This window comes from Prinia subflava, chromosome 14 (assembly GCF_021018805.1).
Source record: "Prinia subflava isolate CZ2003 ecotype Zambia chromosome 14, Cam_Psub_1.2, whole genome shotgun sequence".
In the NCBI taxonomy this organism is placed as follows: domain Eukaryota; kingdom Metazoa; phylum Chordata; class Aves; order Passeriformes; family Cisticolidae; genus Prinia; species Prinia subflava.
In genome coordinates this window covers 15,003,495-15,028,952 of record NC_086260.1, presented here as the reverse complement: position 1 = coordinate 15,028,952, position 25,458 = coordinate 15,003,495, and the positions used below count along the sequence as shown (strand labels likewise).

Here is a 25,458-nt window from a genome sequence, read left to right as displayed (position 1 = left end):
ATTTAGTATTTCCTAATACTAAAAGCATTAGTACTAAATACTAAAAGTAAGTGAGTATTTTCAAGATCAGTAAGTGCAGAAACTCAGACCACTCCAGAAAAACATTTTAAAATAAAATTCATCGCAGTGTTTATCCATGGTTAATTAAAAGTTGTGTAGACAGTTTTTCTGAGAGAAAAACTGTGGTTTGGATCCACTTTGTCAGCATATTGATGTTGACAAAGTTTAGGTTTAAAGCTTTAAATTACAATTTTAATATTTATAGAGGTAAGAAAGAATCAGAATTTATTGGCTGAGAAAAAAAAAAGCAAGGAGTTTTTAACTTGGAGTAGTTTTTTGTCTAAAAGTTCCAGATCAATATAAATCAATGTGTTGCTGAAATGCTGTAAGAATACAGAAGGTTGAATGAAAAATAAGAAAAGGTTTGTAATTCATCTATCTGCAATGTAATTTTTTCCTTTCTGCTGTTTGCACTCATCACTGTAATATATGCCCAGGATAATTAGACAGATATATGGATTTAATTTTAAAACAATATCAGAGGTTAATTCTCAATTAAGCCTAAAGTGCATAATTTAGGTGTGTAGGCAGCTTAAATTCTCTCTGCAGATAATGGAGAGGTGGAAGTGGGGATACTGAAGGGTCTGAGGAGACCTGGAATTGCCATCTGGGTGTGTTTATTTCTCTTTTCATTGTTTTATGTCTGAGAATATGTATAAATATAAATAACTATAACTATAAATATAAACCCCACTCTTTTCAGAGCTGGAGGCTGCAGGTGAGGTCACACAAATGCCAGGTCTGCACCTGCTGAGCAGGGCCTTACACAAGTTAAACAACCCTGGGACAGCTCAGCCCATCAGGGCTCGGGTAACTGTGGGATTAATTTGGGAGTGCTGGCTAATTGTGGGATTAATTTGGGAGTGCTGGCTAATTGTGGGATTAATTTGGGAGTGCTGGCTAATTGTGGGATTAATTTGGGAGTGTTTTCCTGGCAGGAGTGAGTGTTCATCTCACCTCAGGGCTCGCTTGCAGTGCGTGTGAGGAGATCCAAGGTGATTATTTCTAGAGTGCAGTGAGGAATAAGCACTGGCTCCATCCACAGCAGTTCTGGCCAGAAGCTGGAGAAGTGAAAAAGCAGATTTCAGTGTTGATAAATTGCAGAGCAGCCTAACAGCATTGTTAACTTCCTTTTGCAGTGCCATGGGTCTCCTGAGTGCATCCAAGGGCTTCCTCATTGTTTTTTCTGGCAGCTATGACTTAAAGCAATCACTTAAAATGCATGTTGGCTGATTTCCTTGCCCTGGTGTTAATTAAGGCTTGAATATGAAAGGTAAGTGGGCTTTCTAAAAAAATAGCAGGATTGTAATTTACAGCCTTCAGTGCAAAGAAGATACTGTAAAATGTTATTCTCAAAGCAAGTGAATTATTCTTACCCAAACAGCAGCAAGTTAAATCTGGGATTTATAAAATGACAATTGGGACCACGTCTAGGTTCAGTTTACATTGCTAAATTGACTTTATTTGCAACATGATTTATATGTTATTGATAAATATTTTCTTTTAGGTATTTTTGTGGAGTACTTTTTCTGGGAATTTCTGCTGCAAACACTGATGACAACTAGTATTTAAATCAATTATTCTGCTTCCCCTTGGGAAGCTGCTGTAGAAAGCAAGGACTGACTTTTAAATTTATGGGAATGTTGAGACAAATTTGCCAACACTCAGCTGGTTTTCCAGTACTGACCTTTAGTTGCTGCTTTGTTTTCACTGCTTTTTTTCCCCTTAAATTTGATTTTACTCTTGTTTCTGAAATGCCCTACATCCCATGTCCAAGGATTTAATGCTCTGCCACATTCAGGATCTTTGATACTTGCACTGATTTTGCAAACTGCTGCCTATTTCAATCTATCAGGATTTTTCTTGGAGAACAAAGTAGAAAAAATAGTTGAATAATCAAAAGCAGAGGACCGTGTTTGAGATTACTTGTGATTATGATACAACTCGAAGTTGTCTTTTCTTAAGTGTAAAATAACAGTCACTCAGTGTTTGGTAATTCACCATTTTTTGGTTCTCTGAGTGTTTTCAGAGTTTTTAATCCAACACTGGGTCCACTTGAGCATTTTCCCCTCGTGTGCTTCCTTGTCAATAAATAAATACAACAAAACATCTAAGTTGTTCTCAAAGCAATGTCATCCTTACTAAAGCTTTTACTTTTGCCAACTGATTTCTCACCATAATCTGTGCGATGGGTGGTATACAAAATTTGGGATTTTTTTTAGAGCAGTCTTGCTGCATAACTTAAGAGGATTGTCTTGGTGTTTTGGTATCCAAAAAGGTTTGGATATGCAAAAAGCTCTTTTGCAGAATTTACTCTGTGTATATAAAAGAGCTGTGTGACTGCTAAGGAGTTCAGGGGTCAAAAAAGTTATTCTGCCCCCTTTTATAGACATATAATTATCAGATTAGGACAAACCAAGTCAGATTATGCATCTGGCAAAACTAACTTGTGGCCCTTTCAGAAAATACATAATTGTAATATTTTGTTGTGTCTATTCACCATATTCTTTTGACTTTTTTGTTGCGGTGGCTTTGAGTTGACTGCTAGGGGGTTTTAATTTAATTAAATTATTTTTTTTTTAGAATAAAGGTGTTGTGGACACCTCCATCCACTGAGCTCTAAATGTGGGAGAAAATGGCCTTTTATGCATTTCCTGACAAAGTGCTTTTGGTTGCAAGATCATCAACTTTGCCATGTTTAACAAATTACAGCTTGAGAATTGTTTCTGCTGGGGGAACACCAGATTTGTTTTGATATTTGTTAGGATTGATGGAGAAATCCATTGGTAACTTCTAGTCAATCTTATTTCTAGCCAGGGTCAGCAGTACCATGGGAACTTTGTGTCTGGGCTGTGGAATTGCTCAGCTCCAGGTGGAAGTGGAAGTCCCTCTGTTTTTGTGTGGCTGAAGCTGGGCCACAGCAAGGTTGTTTCATGTAAGTGGGAACAAAACGTGCCCTTTGCACTTGACTAATTTTGCTTTGATGCTGAATTAGAGCAGCAAAATGATGGTTCCAGAATATCCCTAATAATCCTCTGGCCAACCTGTATTTTTTCAAAACAAAGCAGAGGGCAGGGTATTGTTATTTTCTCCTGGAGTGCATATGGTGTTGAAACATTAAACGCAAAATTCCATTTCCTCGTGCTGGTTGCCATAAAACATCGTGGCAGTATCACAGAGCGTTTTACTGGCACAGCCTTTGTCTGGCATTACTCTTGCTCTTAAAAGCAGCAGATATTTCAGGCTGGTTGGCTTTTCACTGGCAGGCTGGTGTGAGGTGTGAAATTACTGCAGAGATCTCCCTGGCGATTCGCAGGGATACGTTTTCTGTTCTTATCAGATGCTGGATTTGTGCCACGGTGTGGTGGCATTTGATACCATGGGAGTTTTTCCTCAACAGAAGCTACGGCTGGGTCTGAACATTCTGGTAATGAAATGTCCCAATTTGTTAGAAAAGAGTCAGACTTGGTGGCTGGGAGTCCAGTATGGGCACCCCAAATGTCCTCCCTGCTGCTGGTGTTTCACACAGGCCCGTGGTGTTGGGTAACCACTCCTGGTTCCACCTCTGTGCCTGGAGGATGAGGACAGCTTTTAGCATTGCCCTTTGCTCTCTTGATCCCCAAACTGCTGCGTTTTTGGCAGATTAATCATTCTTCACTTCCATTCTCGGTGTGTCTGCTTGGCACCAGCGGCGGTTCAAAGATAAACTCTGTAAGTGCACCAGGGCTCAGGGGATGGAAGATGTTATGTTTATATGTGATATTACGTTTATATGTGATATCAAGACACCGTAGTTGTGTCCTTTCACACACACACAGCTATTTTTAGAAATTTCCTGAAGGAGGCTGAAATACAAATAGCTGCTCCATTCTAACGTGATACAGCCAAAATCCGAGTTGCTGAACTGGCATCCATTATCACTTTTTTTTTACCTGAAGTTTCCTTGAAAATCCTCTGTTTTGTTAGTGTGGAATTAAGCTCCAGGTTGTGAAAATTATGTGGAGCTAAAAGCTGAGAAGAACTGTGTGAGAAGGATAAGTCACTATTAGGTTATTCAAACTTGAGGCAAGCATAATGCCTTTAGAATTTAGTGATTACATCATCTCTGCTCCTTCACATCCTTTTGGTAAAGTTGGTGCCCCCCCACTATGTACATATTCCCCCCTTAACCAGAAATGAGGAAGAATTTAAAGGAATCTCTAAATATCACCTTAGGTGAGAGCAGGTGCAATGAATTTAGGGAAAAACGCAACACAAATGGTCCTAATCTCTAAAATATAATAGAAAGTGTGAAATTTAGTCATTAGTTGATGTTGTTACTGTTAACATCACACTTTAAGTATTTTTAAAACCTGTGTGCAAGAGGTTGAGTTCCTAGAAATGCTGTAGTAACAGAAAAGATGTGCTGAGACCCCTGTCGTGTACTCTACAAAAATATGGGGACAGCTCCTAAAGTTGGCAGAAATGTACAAAATCCTTCTTCACTGCCTGCATGGGGAGAGATTTGCCTGGGCAGAGGATCTTAAAATGAAGGAATCTGCTCTGTCATTCATTGCTTATCCCAAGTGATAAACAGCCAGACACTTCTGCTATTTCACTGTGATTGACAAAATCACTTGTAGGGGCTAAACATCTGAAGATGGAGGGGAAGCAAGGAAAGCAATGATTTGTTTGTGCTGCTCTGGGGTTATTAATTCCACTGAGGATGTTCTGATGTGAGGAATCCCATGACTGAGACCCTCCTTCTGTGTGAGATTTAAACCCCGAGCCTTGGTGTTTAACAGGTGTGTGGAATTCAGCATTTCTGTGAAAACAGTCTGGAGGATGCAACATTTCTTTGTGCAGCACTGAATTGCCAGTGAAATGAATTTGCAGGCAGCTAGTGAGGATGCACATCTAATGCTTTTCAAATGGCACTCCAATCATCTGCTTTAAATGATTAATAAGCACAAGCTGAAAATAGCACCGCATTTACCTAATGTTTGCATGATTATTTTTGTAAACATTTCATTCAGGCTTTCTCTGCCATCTTTCTAAGCATTGTCAAAACAAAAAATGCTGCTCTTCTTGATTAGTTGTTCTCAGTTGGTTTGATCTTCCCCATGACCCAGGGAAATGTAGCAGGGGAGAGCACCCTTGTTCACTCTCACTTGACAGTAAGCATGTGGTTTAAGATTGAAGGAGAAAACCAATCTAGATAGTTGCAGAATACTTACAGGTTTCTGATTTTCTTCCAAAGCTGGTAACTGAACTTGGTGAGACCTGCAAGTCTGGATTTTGTTAACAAGCTTGTCTGAAAGCTCTACAAATATACTGTAGCATCTTCTCCTGGGTTTCAATAAGTTAGAAATGGTTGTAAAAGATGTGGAGGGATTTGTACTTTCATGTTGGCTGTCCTACTTTTTCCTTTAGTCCTTGCTGAGATAAGGTTAAAACTGGAATTTAAATGGTGTTAAGGAAGAAGCCAAGATAGCAATCAGCATATAATTAACAGTGTATCATCTGTCAAACAACCGGGGCTGGGCAGTGCTGCTATTCACCAATAAAAAGAGGTGGAATATTTCCAGTTTTCTGAGTAAAAGGCTGGTGTTGTTTGCTGTAGCAGTCTGCAGGTGTTGTGTGATGTGTGTGCCTCCTTTACACCACACAAACCCCCACCCCACCTACCAAATATACTTCTCCCACCTACCAAATATACTTCTCTCACCTACCAAATATACTTCTCTGCTCTTCAAAATCCCCTCTCTCTCCGTTCAGCTTTGGAGACATTTGGTAATAGGTTTTAACTCGGGGTGAAAAGATTGTGTGGCACAAGAGAACTGTTATAAAATCTAACTTAAGGCTGTGTGTAAAACTATACGTGTTGGTTAAATACTCGACATTAACTACTCTGGCAGCATTTCAAAGATGCCATCCTCTTGGAGAACAAAATTAGTGTCTTCAAATCTAAGTCACGAGGTGGGGTTTTATGACTGATTTTCTGAATCTGGAGTGCAGTTGCTCGGTCTGTGTAACCCACATCACCTGTATAGCACAATTCCCTTTTTTTTACTTCCCCAGGTGCTGTGTCCCAGGGCGGGACCCTCCATCTCTCAGAACACGCGTCAGGCGTTCCCCTTGAGATTTTTGCAGGGTTCTGGCACAGAACTGGGCAAAGGGAAGGCGGTGATGTTCAGCGCTCGGTGCTGAACAGACGCGGCCGAGGCGCCCCAGAGCCGCCCTCACCTGCGCGCTTCGGGCACGGCCGCGCACCTGAGGAGCCCTGAGGAGCCCCGAGGAGCCCCGAGGGGCCCGCGGAGCAGAGCGGGGCGCGGCGCAGCCTCTCCCCGCTGAGGGGAGCCCCAGCCCCGCCCGGGGAGGCTCGGCTCGGCTCCGGCACCTCGCGGGGTGGGGAGAGGCGCTGCCCGCCCCCCCTCAGGGCTTCCCCGCTAAGTCTGCCGGAGCCGCCGCCTCCCAGCGCAGCGCAGCGGCCCCGGCGCAGGAGGAGGCGCCGTGCGCGGCCCGAGTCCCCGGGCGCTGCCGCCGTGAGGGGACAGCGGCGGCTCCGCGCCCCGGCGGCTCCGCTCCGCTCTCCGGCTCAGGTAGGAGCGGCGGCGACCCCCGGGGCTGCCCCGCGCCGCGGTGACCTTGAGGGGGGCGGCGGGGGCGGGGGCGCCGCCGGGGCCGAGCCCATCCCGGCGCGGTGCCGGGGCCAGCGGGATGCGGGCGGGGGATGCGCTCGGGCCGGGGATGGAGGCGGCTCCGCGGGGCGGGCGGGAGCGGCGGCTGCGCTGCTGCGGAAGCCTCTGATCGCAGCCCGGCTCCGGCCCGGGGGGCTCTCAGAGACTGGAGCGGGGCGGGAGGCGGCGGTGGCCCCGCGCTGCCCGCCCGAGGCTCCGCGGTCCCCGCTGCGGGAGCCCCGGCGGCCCCGGGGCCGCGCCGGGTTCCGGGAGGTGCCGCTCCTCCTGCAAATATTAATTCGGGAGAGTCATTAGGAGGTTGTTGCCCGCAGCCCTGCGCCCTCGGCGGGGCGATGGATGGGAGGAAAAGCCCTCCCGGGAGCGCCGTCCCCGCCGCGTCCCCGGCGCTCCTGCGGTGCCGCTGAGCTCCGCTGCGGCCGGGTTGGGGCTCGTTTTTCCCCTTCTTTTCCGCGGGGGGATTGAAATGTTCTACAAGCAGTAGTTTCCAAAGCCTCGCAGTACTCCAGCGGAGCGTTCCGAGCGCCTCAGAGCTCGAGGAGAATGCGGCGGGAGGTAACTTTGCCCGGGTCGCGCAGTGCACCAGCCCGCCCAGGTGCCCTGGATGCCGGCTGAGGTGGCCGCTGTAGTCCCGGCCGCCACCGCCTTGGCATGGATGTCGTCAAGATGTGCTTTCCTACCCTCACTGAACATAACGGGCTCTTCTCCTAAAATCTTCATTTGGAGACTGTACTGGAAACGTGAAAGGAAGGGCACTGTCTTCCGTTCTGTATCTTTGAAAGGCCTCCTGTATTGTAGGTGGAGAAAACCTCTCGTTTGCTGAATTAAACTGTCCCAAAGTTTACTTCTTTCTGTGTATTTCTTGCTGTTTCTTTTTGCCCGTGGTCTTTTTTTTTTTTTTTTTTTTTCCCATCTTACTGTGCAGTTTTATCACGTTACACCAACCTGATTCTACGCTAATACTTTCTTTTTAATTAAAGTGTATTTTGTAGTAAAGTGCTATTTGAGAAGCATGGGTACCAAGATAAGGTGCTGGGAAGACAGGCAAGCTGAAAGCAATGGTGTGGAGTAGGACCTTAACTGGTCCCAAAATAAGCTAAAATGTAAGTTTTTAAACAGTGTGAAAGTTGATAGTGTTGTAACTCAACTCCCAAACAGTAAAAGGGAATCTTTTAAGGAATACTGTGTGTGGCTGGTAGATACTGCGAGCCCGGGTTACGTAAGCAGTCCTTTGAGTGGGTCTGCATGCACACTGACATGTTCTCACTTTGTTCCTGATCCTGTCCCCTCACCTACACGTGACTAATTCTCATGTGCTGACTCAAACAGGATTCAGCGTTTTCACCATTTTTCTGTGAAGTGGTTTGTCTGTGATGTCTTGCTAAGAAACCAGCTCAGGATTCTCTGCAATGACTTCATCATCCGAGGCTAAGCTCCATTTTCAAAGTGAACATTGCTGCAAGCTCTTCCTAAAGGAAACGAATATGGATTAAATTAAAAATGTTCAGTTTAGTGTCAATATTAACACAGTCACTTTAACACTTAATGGGATGAATGCAGAGTATTCTGTTACCTTGAATTCCTATTTGATACCATTACCAGCACTGTCCTTTGCTCACATGCTGTAAATCCAGGACCACAACCTCTTGATTATCCAGGCTATTGAATGTGATATTGATCCAAATGTCTGGCACATCTCTCCATCCCAACCATATCTTTTAACCATTCAATTGTCTATTTCCTGATTATGCTGAGCACATTTTTATTGGTTTTGACAAGCTCCATGGGGAGATAACAGGGATGTTTATATATATATATATATGGTGTCCTGTGATGCTGTCACCTCAATGGATTTGGTTTGGAGGAGTGCAGGGTGGAGACTGAATGGAGCACTATGAGAGCCAGTGGGTGTTGCAGCAACACTCTTATTAGAGGGTAAAAATGAGTTGAGGCACAGACTTCTTGTTAAACACAGCATGAAAAGGGTCCTGGTTTATTCCTCTTCAGGGCTTAGTCATCTTAACTCCAGCCATTCACTGACTCTGGCTGCAGCAAACTCCTGCTGTGGGTTTTCCTTGCAGCTTCTGACTGCTGGGTATTCCCTGCTGAACTCTGACTGCAGGGATCAGTGTGCAGGGTCTGACTGCAGGGATTGGTGTGCAGGCTGTGAGTGCAGCTTTTACCCAGTCAGACTGTGAGTGCAGGGATTGGTGTGCAGGCTGTGACTGCAGGGATCAGTGTGCAAGTTCTGACTGCAGCTTTTACCCAGCCAGACTGTGACTGCAGGGATTGATGTGCAGGCTGTGGCTGCAGCTTTTACCCAGCCTGGCTGTGACTGCAGGGATCAGTGTGCAAGTTCTGACTGCAGCTTCTACCCAGCCAGACTGTGACTGCAGGGATCGGTGTGCAGGCTGTGAGTGCAGCTTTTACCCAGCCTGGCTGTGACTGCAGCTTCCAACAGCAGGCTCTGACTGCAGACCCAGCCTGACCTCACTGCAGTGATTCTCTCTCCCCGGCCTCCTGCTTCAAGCTCCTCTCCTTCGTGCTCCTCGAGGTTCCTCCTCCATGGTGATCCTCTCCTCACCAGCTAACTCCTCTTTTATCTCACTCATCCTTGTTGGATATGGCTGTTACTCATCAGGGCTGTATTGGGTAATTAACACGGATGAGGTCACCTGTATTCCCTTTTCCTACACAGGGGTTTGGTTTGGTTTCCCCGAAAGGGTTTTTGGTGTTATTGGAGATGCCTCAGGGTTCCTCTCCTGTCCTTTCAGAGGGCTGTGAGTCTCCACTGCGTCCCATGTCATGTGCCAGGCACCACAGGGAATCTCTGACAGTGTTTGCTGCCTTTTTGGAGCTGGCTGAGTGCATTTGTCTGGCTCCTTATCCTTGGTTATCCGAGAATAAAACACCTCAGGTCATTCATCACTTCAGTGATAGAAGCTTCAGTGATGTGACTGAAGGTTGGACTGTTTGTCTGAATATTGATAATCCTCTAAGTGCTTGGAGCTTATCTGCATCAACAAAACCTGCATATTCTAATTATTGTAGGCAGCTTGAAGTACAGCAAATGAGGTTAAAAAGAAAATTCTGATACTCAAAACACCCTAAAACATGCACTGTAGCTTAAGAATAGGTTCAGGGCTGCAGTTGGGAAAACGTCATCTGCATTGGCTGTGAGGAAAAAGCAGAATAATTGTACAAGAGATAAGTGATTGTTTTAGTGGCAGTCTGATGGGAGATGAGAGCAGAGGAGATAATTGGGAACAGAGTGAATGTTTACATTTAAACAAAATTGTGTGGCTGCTGAAATCTTTTAAAACAAACATCTGAACAAAGTTCAAACTTCTGGTGAAGCTTATCCTTGGAATGTGTGTGTCAGACATAAGAACTCTGTTTCCAAACAGCTTTACATTTAATGTACACTGTGCAGTACATGGCTGCACTTTGCAAAGTTCAGAGTGGAACTTTAGTGGTCCTTCGAAAGAAAAAATTTGTAAAAAGTAAGATAAATAGAAATGCAGATTATTTTATGAATAGAAGTGGCAAATGCAAAAGGATAAATAGTTTTAATGATCTGAAAAGAAAAATATAAAATATTTGAGAAAGGAAAAGCAAGAATGAACAAGAAATATTTGCGTGTAACAGGATGACAGAGGTGACAGCAATGAGTGTCACAGTGGCTGAGATCCAGGTTGGTCCCAGTATCTTCATGCTACAGAATTATCAGTTAAATCAGAACAGCTTCTTTATTGCCAAGCCTACTTTGAAAAAAGTTTCACCTTCATAAATGGAGTCATTTGGTAGTGAAATATTTCAGACTTGCATTTTCTGGGTGTGACCAATTTTTCACATCTCTGTGGTCTAAGACAGCATTTCCTGAGGGATATGTAACTGCCATATTGCTGATGACCCCACATCCATCTCCATGGGCTTGTGTCTGAGGGTCACTATGTAAAAGGCCATGTTTTCACCTATTTTGAAAGTTGTACTCAGAATTCCTGAACGTTTTGTAACATCTAAATAAAATAACTGGTGTGCTGCAGGGACGCCCTCCGCACGCTGCAATGTAAACCAAAAAAGCTTTAAATATTTCTAGGAGGCAGAGGTTGCTACATCTTTAATTAGTGCAATAGGAAACGTGTTCATTGCACACCTTTAATTGTGCAGAAAAGGCTTTTCTGAAGAGCCTGCTCAGGTCTGCCCTCAGAGCCTCAAGAGCAATTCTCATGTGGATGCTTTTCTCTGCTCCCAGCCTCTCTCTCTCTGATCCAAAGGCTCGCAGTGCTGGCAGGTTTTACAGTCCCTCCATCACTCCTGTTCCTATTCACATCCCAGGAACTGCTCAGCTTCCCGAGGTTGCCACGTTTGGAGTGCCAAAGGCTTGGGAAGGTGCAAGAGCTGAACCTCCATGGGAGAGCAGCAGCAGCAGGGCTGTGTGTGGGGTTGTCCAGTTGCCACCATGCAGGAGCCTCTGTTGGCACAGTGGGTTTATCCCCTGCGTGGTGGAATGCCTTTAAAAATCACAGCAGTGGGGTTTTTCACAGCCAGAGGTGCCTGCGTGTAGCAGTGGGATTGTGTAAACACAATATTGTATGTAAACACAGAAACTGTCACAGGGGCTTGCACATTCGTCAAGGATTGATGTGAATTGTTGAAGGGATGGGATCTGGAGCTGCAGGACTGAATCACATTTCCCTCTCACACTCCACAGCAGAGTGACCTTGGATGCACATTTCAAGTTTTGAAAACCTTTTGTGCATTATGAAGCCAGAATAAAGCAGCTGTCTCTGTTGAGCGTTTCTATTTCTGAGATAGATAAATCATTAATTCCACAGTGTTTGGGGAATTGTCTTTAGCCTGATTTATTTATTAACAAGGCTCAAATAACGTGTATTGAACTTATGAGAATTGTGCCTGCTCTGAAGTCATCCATCAGGGATGAAGATTGCTCAAAGATATTGCAGCTGCTGTCCACTCCAGATGCATCTCTTCATGAAACCCTTTAGGATTCAGGAGTTTTCTGGTGAACAGGATTTCTCTTGATGTTTATCACTAAGCCAAATGCCCAGCACATTCCTTTTCTTATCTCATTATGAGCAGGAGATTCCAAGCCTCTGGATAGCTTTCCTGTGCAGAAAAAGTCACCTTGAAAGTATTTGCTGATCCTATATATTCTGTCCTGCTTACTGAATTCATTAGGGGAAGTTATTCCCACTGATGGGAAATCTTCCATCCTGGAAGGTGTGACTGCATTCAGCACTGCAGGCAAAATAGGGCCATATTTTAGATGATCCAGCATTCCATATTTTTTGTGACTCAGGTAATTTCTCAGTATTTTAAAGCTTTTTGTAGTGTTGTTATTATTTAAAGAGGTTAATACTGTTTAAGAGGATTGAAATAATAGGAATTTTGTTTCCAGGGAATGTTCTCTGTAACCCATACTGAAAAATTCCAATAGGTTGGTGGGTTCCTAGAAAGTATTCCAATAGACATTTCAGAATATTTTAGAGCTGAAGCATGAATGAGGAGAATTATGATAATCAAGCAGAAAAATATTCTTTGCCATCATCAGATTTCTTTGCAATTGCTGAAGCTTAAGGTAATTACTCTAGAAGAATGAAGATTTACATTTTTTGCCATCTGAGGAAATGGATATGTGCATTTTTGGGTGCTGGCCTACAGTCACAGGAAAAGAAAAATGGAACTTTTGAGATGAAATTTCATTATTTAAAACTAGTTGGTGGCATTATTGGGTGTATTTACAAGTGCTTTGCTGCATTGAACTTGTGGTCTTAGGTTCAAATGCAGTGTTAATGCATTGCTTTAATCTACAAAGTCTGCATGTTCACCAGCATTTTTCCAATGTGTGAAGTATTTTACAAGCTTTAAATCAGTTTATGCAAAGTAAAAATAGAAGGCCTGCATGAGTTTTGGCCTATAAACAGTAGAAAGTAATTACATGAAGACAAAATGTCAAATTTTTACCTGGAAGAGATCTGTTCCACATCACTGGGTTTTTCTTAATTACAGAAAGTGTCCAAAAGCCCTGACAGAAACTAGGCCCATTTTTTAGTTAAGCTTGAAAATGCCACAAGAACCAATCTGGAAGATGTAGAATGATTCTTCCTGAAAGGTTAAATACTCTGAAAAATTAATGTGTTATATACAGTAGCCCTGGTGGTTCTGTGTCAAGTGCTGAAGAATTCGGGAGCAGTAGGAACAGGAAAATGCCATTATGGCCTGTGAAGGTTGGTGTTAATGGGTGTGTTCCCTCCACAGATACACGATTACACTGCTTTTTGTGTGACCCAGCAGTGCTCCCCTCATATTTCCCCTTGGCACTGCTGACATTTATTGCTCCCCAGCTAAATAGGATGACAAGACAGAGTTGCATTTACTGTGAAATTTCTTGTGATTTTTTTATTTTTCCGCTCATGCTCTGCAAGTTTCTGGGCAGTGGAGAAAAATGGAAAGGTTACTGTCTGAGTGGCAGTCCTGTTAGACATCCTGGCCTGAAAGATGCCTTTTAAAAAACACCATTATACTGTTTTTTACTTACAGTCAGCGGTGCCTTTTAGATCCCTTCCAAGGGAACTCAGCTGATCTCTGTGTAGTGTTTTTCTTGATGTCTAGATTTGTTCTGCCTGCACTTCACTTTTCCACATGTTCTTCAATGCTTTATGTTATTTTGAATTTTGATCTTGTTTGCTTGTGGTGATATGAACCCTACCTGTTTATTCACAAACATTTTGCTCTCCTGGCATTTTCTAATGTGTACAGCGACTTGTGAGATGCATTCCTTTGACAGTGAGTTTTGGTAATCACTTTTAATTTGGGTGATTGGTTGGGTTTTGATTTTTTTTAAAATAAACCATACCTCCTAAATGGCAATTTCATATCAGGCCTTCCACCCATGAAAATATCACGTTGGCCAATTACAGAAAGCCTTATGTAGCCAGTCTACACTGCCTGTTACTGGGGTTTCCTTCTGTAGTGCCCAGTTACCATATCAAAAAGGAAATTTCACTGCTTTGACATTCTGATTATTTTCAGGCACTTAATCCTTGAGGTACTTACGGGGTGATTTAACTTGTTTCAGTGTCCTCTGTGGTATAAAAGGGAGCTTGGTTGGGTTTGCACTTTCCTCAGTTCAGCCTTACTTCTCCTTTTGAAGCTGCACGCTGGCTGTGCCTCTCCGCTGTCCTTTGGGAACTCTACCCTCCCCTTTGTGCATTATTGAATATAATAGCTAATGTTTGGGGATGGCTTTAGGTAATTCCTTAAGCACTCTGCGGTGAACTTCAGCATTCTCCAGCAGGCTGAGTGTGTCTGGCTTCTTTTGATATTTTTAGCCTTTTCTTTCTTTTCTTCAGGCCTCTAGTCCCGTCTTCCCCGTGAAAATCACTTTAGAAACATTTTTGCTTTTCATTACCCTTTAGATGGAGACATAAAAGAATGTGAAGAAAGTCCTGAATGCTTCAGCTTTCTCTTTGCCATCTGTTATTTTCTCTCCTTTCCCATTAAATACTAGAACGTCTGCTTATCTTTTTCTCCCACTTACTTCTGTTGTATTTATAGATCCTTTTCCTATTGCCTTTTTATGTCCCTCATTAGGTGTTGATCCTTTTGTGTGTTGGCTCATCTGGATCAGAACGGAGCCATTTGTGCCATTCTAATTCTTGTTCTTTGTTAAATGTTCTTGTTTCACCTTTTGTACAATCTCTTCTGATAGTCAAAGCCTTTGAAGATTCTGGGTGTAACAGTCTCTTCCAGTGTTTCCTACATTCCCCCTGCACTGAGATAATCTCTTGTACCATTTTAGACACTCTTCATTGGTGATTGTCAGTTTTTCTGAGTTCCTTGGTTCTCTCTTTAAGAGATATTACAAATAATTTGACTGAGTTTGCCGAAGTTGCTGCCCTGAATTCCACTTCTTTTTTGTGCTTCCTTCACACCTTCCTTTCAGCGTGTTCCTGGTGAGTTCCCTTGACTTGTGCTGATGCTTACTTGAAATGTATTGCTGCCCTTAAGATCCCAGCCAAAGCTTTCCATTAATCAGAATAAAATACAGTTACAGCTTCAGTAATGCTCATACCTTGATCCTGTTAGCACAGCTCCAGCTTGGTGATATCCCCTGTGTCCTCCTCAAGGAAAGACTGAAAAAATGCAGGTATGTGAGGGCAGTGCCGTGGGATGGGGGAACAAATTGTGTTGTCACCTGCTTTGTTAGGGGACATTTTGTGCCTTCACACACATTGGCTCGTCCTTGTGGGCTCTGCTTCGGATTTATAATTCAGCTGTTACAGTGTGCACGTAGCCTGCCTGTTTCAAGGGTTAATTAATCACTGCTTGTAGAGCTGCTGGGAATTTTGGATAGAAAACGCTGCTGGAAGCACAAAGCTCTGTATGTGTGTGCAAGATATTTGTAATGTTATTCAAGAAGAGCAATAAAGCCATTTCCTTATGTAGAAGTGAAGTGTGGTGTGTTCTACACATACACAACCAGCCGTGTCTCTTCTGCACATGAAAATATCAGGTGTTTTGCTGTTCTTCTTGTGGACACCTTTCTGAGAACCTTTGCATGTCAGGTAGAAGGACCTGCCTAGAATTGAATGCCCCATAGTTAAAATTTCATCTGGCCCTAGGGAGAGAACCTGTAGACTTAGCACCAAGGCTTGTGCTCTTGTCAAGCAACATTTCTGGCCTGATTGTCAAATAAATTGTAGATAATGCAGTAGGAAGGTTTAATGTATTAAGGGCAGGAGTTTTAAAAAGGAGAGGAATGGAAGCCAAATGGAATTTCAAGTCCTGTTGGCTCGTCAGTGGGATTTGTGCATCCCTAAGTTGGATGTTTTTGAAAATAATGTTGTAAATTGGTGACTAATAGAGATCTTTCCACAATAATGGCTCACAAGTTACCATTAATAATTCAGCTGAAGGTTATTGCAGCCCGACTCACGACCTCCTGAAAATGGTGAAAGGCTTCTCTCTGATTTTAGTGGCTTTGGGTTATTGGGCACTCTGATGGAATAATGTGCTTTTGAGGGATGATTTTGCCCCTTTCAGTGCTTCTTAGCAGTCAGAGCTGAGAGTCACGAATTACAGGAGATGTGGATGCTGGATCTGTCTCTGTTGCTGTTCACGTGCGAGTATTTACAGGGGTGTACAAGATCCTGTCCCCCTGAGCACAGCAGGAATCAGGCAAAGCGAGTTTCTCTCTGGAAGGTTTCCACAGGCAGAGCTCCATGCTGGATTTCCTTGGGAAGCGGGAAGCGGCTGTTCCTGCTGTGCAGCACGGGCTCTGCACCGCTGGCCCTGCAGCCCCCTCCTCTCCCTGCAATCCCTGCAGCCCCCTCCTCTCCCTGCAATCCCTGCAGCCCCCTCCTCTCCCTGCAATCCCTGCAATCCCTGCAGCCCCCTCCTCTCCCTGCAATCCCTGCAATCCCTGCAGCCCCCTCCTCTCCCTGCAATCCCTGCAGCCCCCTCCTCTCCCTGCAATCCCTGCAATCCCTGCAGCCCCCTCCTCTCCCTGCAATCCCTGCAGCCCCCTCCTCTGCAATCCCTGCAATCCCTGCAGCCCCCTGCCCTCTCTGCAGCCCCCTGCATCCCCCTGCCCTCCCCGGATCCCCCTGCCCTCCCTGGATCCCCCTTCTCTCCCTGGATCCCCCTTCTCTCCCTGGATCCCCCTTCTCTCCCTGGATCCCCCTCCCCTCCCCGGATCCCCCTGCCCTCCCTGCATCCCCCTGCCCTTCCCGGATCTCCCTCCTCTCTCCGGATCCCCTCCTCTCCCTGCATCCCTGCTCTCTCCGGATCCCCTTCCCCTCCCTGGATCCCCCTTCTCTCCCCGGATCCCCCTTCTCTCCCTGGATCCCCTCCCTGCCGCCCCCGGCCCCGCCGCTGCCTCGCACCGCTCCCTCTCCGTCCCTCCCCGTGCGCCTCCTCTCTCCCTCCGTTCTGAACGGACACCAGCACGGATCCTTTCCCTGTGAACCCTTCCCGTTCCTGCACATCTGCTGCCGCTCCGGACGGGAGCGTTCCCGGCTGCTCTCACCGAGGGATGGCAGCCGGAGCCGCCGGCTCTCTCCAGCCGGGGTTCCGAGCATCCCGAGGCGCTGCGCTGTCCTTGGGTAATCTGTGCACAAACGCAGAAAACAGGAGAGCCGTGCGCGTGTTTATGGGGAACATAAGACCTGTAAAACAACAACAACAGGATTTTTTAAAAGGCAGATGGGATATTGTGAGATTTCTGGGGAGATGTGGATTTTTTGTTATTATACCAGTATCTCTGAGAAGACATTAATTAATCAAAACAAGGCTCGGTGAAAACATATTCATGAACTCTGAAAGATGAGCTGATAGGTCCAGATGCCTCTGCAGTAGAGAGATATATTTTTCTCTGTGCAAGCACAGAGGTGCTGGTGTTGAACTGGAAGTCATTTGGAAGTGTTTTTGTCTGCTCACAACACCACTCAGCGCCTGTTTGCAGCCTGCCTCTGCAGCAGCGAGGGGTGTTCAGCACTGAGGGCTTTTCGAGTTCAATAAAATCGTGCCTCAGACGTGCCTCTGCCTGAATTTCTCCGTGGAACGGAGGGTTGCACAGCAGGGGACACTTGGGGAAGTTGGAATGAGCACTTCTGGGTGCACACATTAGTGTTTGGTTCCTCTGTGGGTGCTTCAGTGCTGGGGGTGGGGAGGGATTTTTCATCCTGTTATTACGTACAACTTTTGGCTTCATGACTTTCCTACCATTCAGCCTATTTTTTTTTCATATTTCTGTGTCAATATGAGTAAAAAAATTTTATGTAATTGGAGGAGCTTGTAATATCCATTCTGCTTTTAAACCTGTGGCTCCTGGAAGAAGGTTGCAGCACTGAAAGGTTTGCTGTGTGCGGGGAGGGTACACAGAAGGAAAAGCCATAGCATGACTTTAAGTGTTGAACAATAAAACCGGAACAAAAAGGTTGCTATAAATAGGAACCTGGTCCCAGCTCAGTCAAGTACTTAAGCATATGCCTAAATCCCTCCTTGTTCAACAAAGCACTTACATGTGCACTTGAATTCTGCTGGAACAAGGCATTAAACACCAGGCCTGAGTGCTGGGTGGAATTAGAGGCTGTGTGGACAGGACAGACCCCAGAGAGGTGTGCTGGGAGCCTTGGTGGGGCATTTTCTTTTACAGGAAATTTCTGACAGACCCCAGAGAGGGGCTGTGTCCTCCACAGCCCCCACGGTGTGCTGGGAGCCTTTGTGGGGAATTTTCTTTTACAGGAAATTTCTGACAGACCCCAGAGAGGGGTGGTGTCCTCCACAGCCCCCCCGTGTGCTGGGAGCCTTTGTGGGGCATTTTCTTTTACAGGAAATTTCTGACACCGTGCACTGACCAATTAACTTGGAGAACTGCTGGACATGAAAGTATTGCAGAGTGATTGTGTGCTGATATTCCAGCAATTGTGTTCTTGCTGTTTGTTAATTGATCAGGTTTAACGATAATTGCTGATTTTGTGATACTAGGACCTGTGAATTTCCATTTTCTCTGTAACTCTAGCACAGTGAGGGTTTTCCTCCTGATACCAGTGAGGCATCTACACCCAGGAATTCAGAGCATGGGCTTCTCCATCCTGGTGTCTCAGTTAACACCCTCAAGTACATCTAAAAGCCATTTGGCTCTCACTTTTAGAGTTATCTACATAAGATCTCTTACAAAGGCCTAATTTCTCAGAAAATACCATCTATTTCCCTTTAATGAAACCTAGTTTACCATTTCAGTTTTTTCAAGTATTGCCCACTACTATACAACTATTCTACAGGGATCCTGACTATTGAGAGCTGGTTTTAGTCATCTTATCTCTGGAAAGGCTCCACATAAATTCCGTAGTGGTTGCTGTGGCTGGCTGGATCCATCAGAAAGTGGGAATTAAAATCTGTGTCTCAATCAGGCGAAAATAACGAAAATACAATATATTCTGCTTTTTTACAGCAAGGGCATATACAGCCAAACAGAATATTTTTTTTCATTTGTAGGAATATGAAGGTTGTAAAACTTATCTTTCCACTGAGATAGAAACTTCAGTGTGTCAGTCCCTCAACAGGGATTCTGAGGCACAGATTGGCTTTGGAGAAACGTGCCCTGAGTCCCTGCTCTGACTGACAGCACAGCTCTCACATCTCAGATCATTCACAGTTAATCAGGCCGAGATTCCCCAAATGCATTTCAGAATATTGGTTATCAGCCACCTTCACAGCTGGGATAATTCTTAAAGATTTTCTTTCCAATGGAAACCTGCTTGAACTAATGAGTGGTTGGACTTTTGATAAAGCAAAGGTTGGACCAAAAATTATTCTGAAGCAGAGTTACCATGATGATTTAGTGGAGATATATATATATTTATCTACAAACACACATATATGTGTCAAGGGGATATAGAAGACCACTTTCAAAAATATTCTTTGCAGAATTGTGGCTGTTTAAAAAGAAGTCTGTAGAGCCCAAGTCATACCTGGTGCTCATTGTCTGTCAGTCACAGTGCTGGGGCTTTGTTCCCTTCACTGTTCCTCTGTTGAGCAAATCTGTGTACCTGTTTTGTGGGGGTGCTTTAATTCTCTACCAGGAAAAGCACACTTTAAGAATGGTTAATTCAAATGTTATACATTTGAGCTGATTAAAGAAATTCTAATCTGGATCCTTATGTAGGAAGTTATAAAAGGCTTTCATAATTTAAACCAGATTAAGTCTATAAAGTCATAATAAGCTCATGTAAATCTCCCCAGTGTAATAGTTGAAATTTTTCAATTGTATAATTAGAAACACCCCTCTGTAAATATTTGAGTGAGAGTCCCTTGTTGCTTTAGGTTCTGTGTGATTAGAGCAGACAGAGCTTTGAGGAAGGGCCGTGCTGAGCTGATTGAAAGGTCAGCAGTCAGACCCTGGCCAGGCTCAGGATGGGCTCTGACTCCACGGGCTGCACTTTTTGAGTTACACAAAATGGGCTTCATCCTCGTGAGCCTCGTGAGTGGCACCTTCTGCACCAAGGATCAAAAAGTCTGCTAGAAACGGGATCAAAACACCAACATCAGGCTGTAGAATGACACATAACTTCTGTTAAAATTAATGGAGTTTCACTACGGGATGTAATTAAGCAGGTTGGTGGACAAGAAACTAATGAGCTGGTCTTCGTGAAATATGCACAGAGAGTGACTTCCAATAGGATATTGCCAGGGAAATGAGGGATTAGAATGGAAATAAACTGATGAAGTCTTGGATGGTCTGATGTAGAAATGTGCATGCAATGAAGCAAAGGAGTCCTGCAAGGCATAACTCTCTGTCAGGCTTCCTCTTTGCTGAAAAGAACTGCAGCGTTTTTAATTAAATGTTCCAGAGCTGTTTTGTTAAAGCTGCATGGCAAATAAATTCTTTCATTATTTGGTCAGTGGTGGTGCCAGAGGCCTTTAAGTCTTGCCTCCGGGAGAAGGGAAAATATTTTAAGCTATATATAAAGTACCATTACTAATTTTCAATACAAAAATAATTTATAATTTTTATCAAGAAAAATTATCCAAGAAATGGAATTGCCTTCTGCTCCTTATGGGAAAAAACCTCCCATTTTTGTAAGACAGAATTTTGTATGTGTTAGGGGGTATTGAGAACAAAGTTGAACAAAATGGTGATGCTTATTTAGTTAACAAAAATGTTTAATAAAGGAAAAAGCATGGGGGAAACATGACCAGCCATTAACTCCTTTGCAGTGCCTTCTATGCACTTTTTCTGCAGAGAGCTTTCAGCAGACTTTAACCTAAGCAGGGCTTCATCAGCTGGATACGTTCTCCCCTCTCCCTTCCTCGAGCTCCTTGGGAAATTGAAATCAAATTGCATTGTGCAGCAGATTAGTGGTGAATTGAGTAACCAACTTGCAAGGCAGTGATGACCTGGAAGCTTGGCTGGGAGTCCTCCCCCTCCCCCAAATCCAGGGCCGTGGCTTTTCCCCACATCCTCCCTTTCTGGCCCAGAAGAAGAATTCCCTAGAAGGGAATATGGAAATGCACACACAGGGCTGTGCATAGGGATAGGAGGGAAAGAGAGTTCTGAGGGAGGAAAATGTATCTGTCAGCTCAGAGCAATTTATCTGCTCATTTCCAATCCTTCCTGATTTTCTTCGGCCACATTCACCTTCCAGCTCCTGTGTGCTTTAGGAGGGTGGGATTGGTGGCAGCTTTTGGATTCACTTTTCTCATCCTCACCCAGCAGCATCGTGGATGTTGAAGGTGCAGTGACAGCGCTCAAAATAGCCTCGGTCTGAGAAACTCAACATATTTCCAAGTTGGGCTTTTCTCTCTCTCTTTAATATTTTTTTTTTCCATTTTGTTACTCCAGGATGCTTTTTTAGCACCACCAGGGTTGGTAGGAATTGAAGTTCTTCACAGATTAGTCCAGCTGTGGTAATCTTTGCTGGATTCATAGAAATAACACAACACTGTTGTTAAATAGCTATTCATATAAATAACATTTGTTATTTACATGAATAGTTGTGTGAGATCATTATAAGGTCACAACATATTTAAATACTTCATACATTAAATATATACTTCCCAAGATGCTTATTAATATGCATAATAATGTCTTACTCTTAGCTTTTTTTTGTGTATGCTGAAGTAGGAGTTACAAGGAACTTCTGTGAAGCACTTCCTCTCTATAAATATTTGTGAAACCCTGTCCAGCTATAAATAGCAAGGCAGGCAGCAGGCTGGAGATGTGATCTTAGAAGACACCAGATTCAGTGAGGATGGTGCTGGAGCTCTGGAGCCAATGAGGCACCAAAGAGGTGCTTTTTTTAGATGAGCATTTGGCCCTGGTGACACACACAAATTACTAAATTGATTCATTTTCTGTTTCTGGCACAAGACTTTCTTTGCATCATCTCCATCATATGTAATGTTTTCTGTTAAGCTGTAGTTCCTGGAATCAGATAATACTGCAAAAACACATTTTTCTTTTTTTTCTTTGACTTTCCTTTAAAAAAAAAATCCTTTATAATTGTGTAGAAAAATATTTTGAAATGCCTCAGACGTTGACTTAAAAGGAAACAAAGCGTCAATTTTTCCTCCTTCTTCCTCATTTCTATAAGTAATGACCAGATTAGGATTTTTTTTTCAATTTCTTGGTAATAATGTCTTTACAAGATAATTTTGGGGCTGCTTGGGAAGCCAGCTCTCTGCTATAGTAGTCAGCATTCATACAGCTGCATGAAATTCCCAGTGTGTATCCCTGCCCTTTCAATGTTCAATTGAGAGTGTAAAACAGCATTCAAACTCACTGGGGCAGGAAGTGCAGCACAGGTTTACAGACACAGAATCATTTAGTGAACTTGAGAAAAGTAGCTTCTGAAAAAGAAGGAACTGCATATTGAGTTGAATCCTTGGTGTGCTCTGTGGTGCAGTTGTATTAGAACAGATTACAGAAATCAAGCAGAGGCATTCAGCGTTTTCCTGTATTTAAAAAGGAAAAAAGAGAGCTCTTTTCTATAGAAATTAAATCCCAAGTTCTGGTAGATAATCTCAAACTTAGTATTGAAGCCCCACAATTAAAACATTCTTATCAGCTATGTTACAGGGAATTTCAGTGTGATTATGGCAAGCAGAAACTGGTGCTGGAATAAATCCTGCAAACAGTGACTCTAATTGCAGGCTTAAACTTTCAGAGGATTCACCTTTTAAAAATAACATTTTCTGTACGCAAAATACTTTTTAGGGAACAATAAGGGTATAAAATGAGATATTTTAGGTTAGGTTAGGCTATCCTATGGTGTCTATTTTCTGGACAGCCTGGAGAGTGGCAGGGATCCCACCTGAGCTTGTTGTTCAGCACAGCCTGGATGGATCCTGTGTGTTCTGGGGCTACAAACATGCCAAGGGTCTCTGCAGACAGCAGAGTCCAGTGCCCCGGGTGTGTTTGCACTGGGAGGAGTTTCAGCTCTGGTAGCTGTGTGAGGTGGATGAAGGCATAAAAACTGAATTGTATATAAAAACTGAATTGTATATAAAAACTGAACTGTATATAAAAACTGAATTGTATTCCCGGGGCTCTTCCAGGGGAGCACGCGGGGAAATCCTTGGCTGAGCCTGCAGGTACTCCCAGGTGAGGAGGAGTGTGTGCAGTGCCTGCCTCCCCCAGCATCCAGCTGCACTGCCCCTGAGCTGCAGCACTGGAAACTGGAAAAAAATCAGTATTTAGAAAAGTATTAGAAAGCTGGGATTGAAGCTCACAGGAGCTGAGTATTCACCTGAGGCAACCAGGGCAAGTGAAGGGGACCTGACCGATGGAAAGCTGGTGGTGTAAGAGGGTGGAAGATTTTCTTAGCTGTTGTTTTTCTTTTTTAAATCTCAGCTCAGATATGAGATAGCCCAATTATTCCAAGAACTGGATAAAAAGGAAAAGAAGGTCATAGATGTTGAGACTCTTTTGAAAATGTCTTTACTGAATTGTTGGCATGAGTGAATTCTGAGGTGAATAAGAGGAAGAGGCAGCTGATGAGGCAAAACCTTCCCTGGCCACCGTGCCTAAAACTCCACAAAAACCCTCACAGAAGCAGAGGGGAGTGGCAGAGCTTTATCTGCAGCTATTTTTGTGCTGGGGTTTCTTTATCCTGTTTAACTGAAGATGGGGAACTGCTTAAGAGACCATTGTGGGGAAAAATGACAGAGCTGAACGTGTGTGTTGCAGCTGCCCTCCTGTCTGCGTGTCCAGACTTACTCTAGGGATGGTTTTTCCATTTCTTCAGTGTTCTGGGACTGCAGGCAAAATGCAGATAAAGGCACATTCCTAAGTGCCTTTGAATTGGGTGGGCATCCTCGATATCTCCTCCCTGTTCATGTGCTTTGGTGTTTCTGATAAAGCAGTGCTTTTCTTCAGCAGAAGTGTTTTTCTAATCTGGTAGTTTATAAAAGAGTTTATACTCTCCCATGGCCATCAGTGGACCAACAGAAGGTCAACATGCAGCATAAATTAACCATCTACTGCTGTGTTATTGCATTAGAGAAATTAAAAGTAATGTGAATAAATTATATCTTTGATAATTAGTATATAAAGTATACAATAGAAAAAATACTGGAAAATAAGCCCTGTTACCAAGAACAATGATATTGTTAGGCCAAGACACTAGTAGTGTGCGTCAAAATCACATTTTAATTACAAATGTTTTTTAGGAAACTTCAGTTTGTTGTTCTTCTTTTGCCCACCCTCCTGATGATGTGATCTTTTGTGATTCCCATAAAGAAGCAGAGGAGAAAACAGTTATTCAACAACAGCAGGGTGGGAACATGGCAATTAGGGCTGAATGCAATTCCAGGCTATTGAATATGTAAACAGAATTTTCCATACATCTTATTTCTAATGGTGACCTGATCTCTGAGTCTGTGCAGATGGACAGCCTGTTTCTCCTTCCTTAACAGTTCTTGCCAAAAATAAACTTTCCTTTCAATTTCTGCTCTTTAGTGTGCATTAAGTACCTTTCATTCTCAGTACAGTTCCTCTTTATGTAGCTGTTTTGCAAGATGAGCTATAAACATTTATAAAACGTAATTATAGAGACGTTTAATTGCTGTATAAATAAATGGGTTTGAAGCCAGACACAAGAATTCTCCATGGAGTCACTTGATGGTGCGCGTTGACTCTCAAATTCATTTTCTGGGTAAGAGCAACTGGCTCAGAAGTGCAACCAGTCCTGGCACAGCACAGCTTTAGGGGTTGCTGTAAATCTGTCAGTGCCTTTTAGCAAAGACTGTAACCTTAGTTTGGTTTAGTTCTGTTGTTAAACCCATGCCAGTGACTCAAAATGTTTCATGGCATCGCAGGCACAGCAATTTACAGCTGGACCTGGTGAGTCTGGTCGTGGTGGATCCAGTTGGGCTGAGCTGTGTTGGAACCCTGGGCACTGAGAATTTCATTCTTTCTGTGCTGCCAGGCACTGACCCCCAGGCAAACCCTACATTGACCTGAGGCCGTGGAGAAGGCTCCAAAATTGAGTGACAGCTCTGGGATTGTGGCTGTGGGGTTTGGATAGAAGTGTGTGATAGGGTCAAAAACCTAGAGTTTAAAGCTTTAGATTACAGTAATGTATTTATAGCAATATGGAGGATTTAGGGCATAGGTTAAGTTCTTCTTTCACCTTCCTCTTCTTGGGTTTGGGTGATGTCTTCTAACTGGGTGAAAAACTCCGCTTTGCGGACCCTGGGTATTTGGTTATTGGGTGAAAAGTAAAAATAATATATGTGTCATCTCGTTATTGGATAATTTATGCTTAAAAAGACCTTGGAAAGAGTTAGACACAGCCATTTTCTATCTTGTTAGCTAGAACTCACAACTTGTGAGACTGTACTAGAGATAAGGATTCATAAACATCTGAGTCCAAACACGAAAACTGCGTCTCCCGAGCGTTTAATCCCAGCTCTAGCAGAAAAAGAAAAGAAGATAAGAAACCCACAGGCCTGGCTTGTTCTGGGAGTCCCTGGGTGGATGGGGGCTCCTGCAGAGACCTTGGCTGGTTGGTGAGGCTGGAGAGTGGACACGTCCCTGGTCAGGGAGCTGGGGCTGGCACTCGGACCAGCGGGGTCTGGAGCCGGAGTTTTGAACTTCCTGTAGGGAGGACTTCCCACCAATAAAACAAGGACACAAGTCATGATTTCTGTCTCCCTACCCGTTTTGGTGCACCCCCATAACTCAGTAAAT

The 25,458-nt window shown here is 43.9% G+C and overlaps 1 protein-coding gene across 8 annotated transcripts in view; it reads left to right on the top strand.

Moving 5' to 3' along the window:
• The first annotated feature begins 6,514 nt into the window (after window positions 1–6,514).
• The window catches only part of ATP2B2 (ATPase plasma membrane Ca2+ transporting 2), a 412,644-nt gene continuing 393,700 nt past the window's right edge, over window positions 6,515–25,458 (top strand). For 4 of the 8 annotated variants that reach the window (XM_063411251.1, XM_063411249.1, XM_063411250.1 and 1 more), the window contains exon 1: window positions 6,529–6,641. The gene's annotated coding sequence lies outside the window, so the exon portion shown is untranslated. Of the gene's footprint in view, window positions 6,642–25,458 lie in introns of all 8 variants that reach the window. The other 4 variants (XM_063411252.1, XM_063411253.1, XM_063411248.1 and 1 more) reach the window with 3 other exon arrangements.